The sequence below is a fragment of the Triticum aestivum genome, chromosome 4B (assembly GCF_018294505.1).
Source record: "Triticum aestivum cultivar Chinese Spring chromosome 4B, IWGSC CS RefSeq v2.1, whole genome shotgun sequence".
In the NCBI taxonomy this organism is placed as follows: Eukaryota; Viridiplantae; Streptophyta; class Magnoliopsida; order Poales; family Poaceae; genus Triticum; species Triticum aestivum.
The window spans coordinates 4,400,187-4,404,491 of record NC_057804.1 but is presented as its reverse complement, the minus strand read 5'-3'; positions in this window follow the sequence as shown (position 1 = coordinate 4,404,491).

Sequence of the window (4,305 nt, the reverse complement as noted above, 5' to 3'; positions counted from 1 at the left end):
CAAGGTGTCTAGCGATATCGTTGTTAATCTTCCGGGAATGGTGCCAGGTACCAATCTAGGAGATTACATGCCCGACAATGCACTTTTTGATTCAATGGAGGTGGACACATTCAAATTCCGGCACGGGAAGCCTCTCGTCAAACCTGGTCATGATCCTCTAACAACGATGATGCGAAGATTCCATGATTGGTACATGGACATCTGCAGCAAGTCTAGGAAGGATACTTTGATGCTGAGAGTTAAAGAGGAGCACAACCTCGTTGGAATTGATCTGTTGTCTGTTCCATATGAGGAGTTCTTCCAGTTTTTCAATCAAAAGGCCCTCGACAAAGTAATCATCACTTGCTACTGTCTGTAAGGACTACTTCGGTAATTAAGTCTCTATATATAGCTCAGCTCTTTCATTGTATGTATATATAATTATCCTCACTATACTATTAAGATGGAAGATTGCCGAATTGAAGAAAAGACAAATCGGTGATATTGGGTTCATTAACATAAATCTCATAGATGAATGGAATGTTAAACATGATGCCAAACAAACCGAGGCCAACTTGCTACGATCGTTACTTCGAAATCAAAACAAAGATACAATACTCTTTCCTTACGAATTCAAGTGAGTGATACTGTCTTGTGCATATTTGGTTTCCCTTGTTACTCGAGGTTATAGTAATGTAATTGATGAGTTATGCATGCCTGCGCAGCTTCCACTTTATTCTGCTAGAGATTAAGCTTGAGCAGGGACTAGTGACCATCATAGACTCTAAACGAAAAAAAACCCAAGGAGTATGCGACCATGACTAAAAGGCTCGAGAAGTAAGTTCAATCGATCATTATCACACCATATCGGAAACTTTGTTCATTTCTTGATATCAAGTAATTGTTTCTTTTGTCTGGCTGGGTTTGGAAAAAGTTCACCGCAAAAGCTCCGGGACTGCCGGCGGAGCTGCGATTTAAACACCCGAAAGTAAGTACTACTAGCTAGTTCCGCGCATCTCCCATTGATTTTAGCTAGTTTTATCAATACCATTTAGCATGTTTGCTTATCAGTTTGATTGACCTCTATTTCTTGTAAAGTGGTTGCGGCAGGAACCCGGGAATAATTACTGTGGATACTACATTTGCGAGTTCATCCGCCACACGACCTGTGAGCGGGGATACTCTAAAAATAATATTAAGTGTGTTAGCAATAATATTCACAATTTTATTTTATTACCATCATTTGTGTTGAGTCCTCTCTATACGTATAGTACATAGCATCGACCAAGCACGGAGATAAGAGAGGACACTTCTCTCTATTAGCTAGCTAACACTATATATGAAACCCCTAAATTAACCCTACAAAAACCTCAAAACCCCCACCCCCCCTTTTAAAAAAAACCCCAGACCCTGAACTGCTGACGCGTGGATGCCTTTTGGTCCCGATTGGTGCCACCAACCAGGACAAAAGGCCCTCCTGCTTGGGCAAGCCGCAGCGGCCACGTGGAGCCCCATCTGTCCTGGTTCGTAGGTGAACCAGGACTAAAGGTATTGGGCTTTAGTACTGATACTTTAGTCCCGGTTCGGGAACAGGGACAAATGGGCCTTATGAACCGGGACAAATGAGGCTTTTTCTACTAGTGAAAGTTCATGAATTTAAGAAATATTCATGAATTTTAAAAGTTAACGGAATTAAAAAAATCTTCCCGATTTGAAAATAGTTCATGAATTTTAAAATTAATAGAAAATAAAAAAAAATAAAAAGAAATAAAAAAATGAAAAACAGAAGAAAAACGGAACAAACAAAACACCACAAAAGAGAAAACCACAAAATTTCAAAACTGTTAATTTTTCAAATGATTTTCAGAAATAGTTTATCTTTCGAAATGTTAGGAAATTTTAAAAATTTCATGTTTAAAATTTTTTGTTCATAAAACATTTGTACTATAGCAAAAAGTGAGTTGCTCTAATGGAGTGCCATCATAAGGCGGTGAGGTGAAGTTTAATGTGATGTCGCCATCGTAAGAAGGAAAGTGAGATGCTCTGATGTAATGCCATCACATAGAGAGTGCTCGGTATGCTTTATTTCCTTAGTTATCAATTTTGAATTGGTAGTATAGCAAAAATAGCCCGGATAACCCATGCCTTTTTACAGGAAAGTTCGTCCATGACTAATGAAAGTTTCAGTTTTTGACTTTGCCCTAAATAACCACATTCAGTATCCATCTATACCAACGATGTGATGTCATCTAATGAGCATTTCTTTCTAGCATGGGCCAACAAACTGCACCAGGAGATTATGCAATGGACGGTTAATGTTCCTAGGAAACTATGAGATGTATCATGCTATGATACTATAATCCACCCATACATATTCATATTCCTTTTGTAAAATACCAATGTGTGGTTGTGAAAAGTTTCGATCTTTTTTTATTAGACCTTAAGACAGGTGTGCATAATTATTTACATAATCCCTGCTGCGATTACTTCCATACTTATTCAGTTGGTACATATATTATGTTAACACAACATATGGACCAAATTTCGAGATTTTAATAACTACCGAATATAGCCATTAAATTTGCGCAATGGACAGAATTTAAAAATTGTCACTGATATCATTTATTTGTTGATATATAGGTCCCTCGCAAAAGAAGGATAAAAGTAAGGTGAATGTCAAAAGTAGGTCAGAACGAAAATGTTTGCTACTTAGACATGTAAGTTTCTGGAAGATGACCTACCTGTTGGTGCTAGAGTTATTGTGTTATGGTTGACAAGAAAACCAAACTTTTAGTTCTTCTGTACTTATAGCTTATTCTTATATCTTTAGTTCTTCTGCCTTTCAACAGTCAGTACCGAGCCATTTTTATGGAGCCATAGTTATTACTCCTGGTGGTCAGGGATAACTGAAAATCTCTTTCAATATCGGCCTAGTATTCAGTCATTTTCCTTCTTTTTGCTTTGCTTCACTGTGTTTGTTTCGATGGAGTCTATGCTACCCTACAACATCAAGATGAAAACTAAGAATTATAGTTTGGAGCAGCCCTACATATGGTTGTTGTGGTTTTTCCACTGTGCTTTTAAAATGGAACATGACATCAGCCAATGTTATATATCAGGGTTGTAACCCTATTAATTTTGGGAGGACATTCTAAGTGGAAAGTATGGAGAGGTTCCGAGTGTTGCGAAGTAAAGTTGGTATTGTGCCAGCCTACGTGATGTAGTACACAGTGAATCTCTCAGCTCGATGAGTTGATAGTATATTTACATCTAAAAATGAAGTTAAGCTTTTCAGCAGTATTTATGAGTGAAATTATTCTGGTGTATACCAGTGTGTCATGGTTGTCGTGGTTATTCTGGTTACCAAATTTCTGGGCAAATAGTTTCAAAGGATATCTTTTCCGTTGTCCTATGGTAGATATATTTGGCCTCGTATTTCATGCATTGTTCGCTTTGTGATTAATATTCCTGAAATTTGAACAAAATTAGCTGTTAAAGAGCAGGGAAATCACCACCTACGTGGCCATCGGCAGCGCCTGGTTACACATCAGGACAAGGGGGCGAGGTCTTCACCACTGAGGTCTAAGAACGGGGAAGGAGGATGGTGGGAGGAATGAGAAGCGAAGCCAGAGCTAAGATAAGGTTGTATGCACGGCACGAGTGGTGACAGTGGTTCTGTCGGCCGCCGCGGTGGGGTGGACCTGCTATGAAGATGGAGGAGTTCGGCGGCATGAGTGAGAAGGAGCAAAACAACCATGCTTCGTTATTGAGGAATTTCGTGTGGTTTTGTTCTTCCTTTCCCTTTTGTTGCTCCTCGATCTCGTATGATTCTTGGTTCCTATGCTCATGTTGCAGGTCGATTCCTTATTTGTGCCTGTGGGGATTGCACGGCTTGTTCCATCTGTTTTTTTTTGTATTTGGCAGGATCACCTTTTGACCAATGACTAAAATTAAAATCTCACCCATCCAGTTTACTCAAGAACTTGAATGTTGTGTTTGCTGTGACTTATTGACAATTCCTTTAGTTTTTGCTACACAGGAGTGAAGATGGAAAATGTACTGATTTGTGTTTCATCCCATGTTCTTGTAGATGGTTGGATTCTTCAGGCTTTGGGTTAGAATATAACAAAAGATTTTCATATTTGGTTCCTGGATGGCTGGTACATAAATCGGATTTTTTGGTAAAATATGTCTTGCTCGAGGATGCATTAATGTAATGAGAGCAAGTAGCAACCAGACTCGAGGATGCATTAATATTCACAGGAATGTAGACTATTATGTACAGAAATGATTGCTATATACGTAATATTCTTGATTATGCATGGA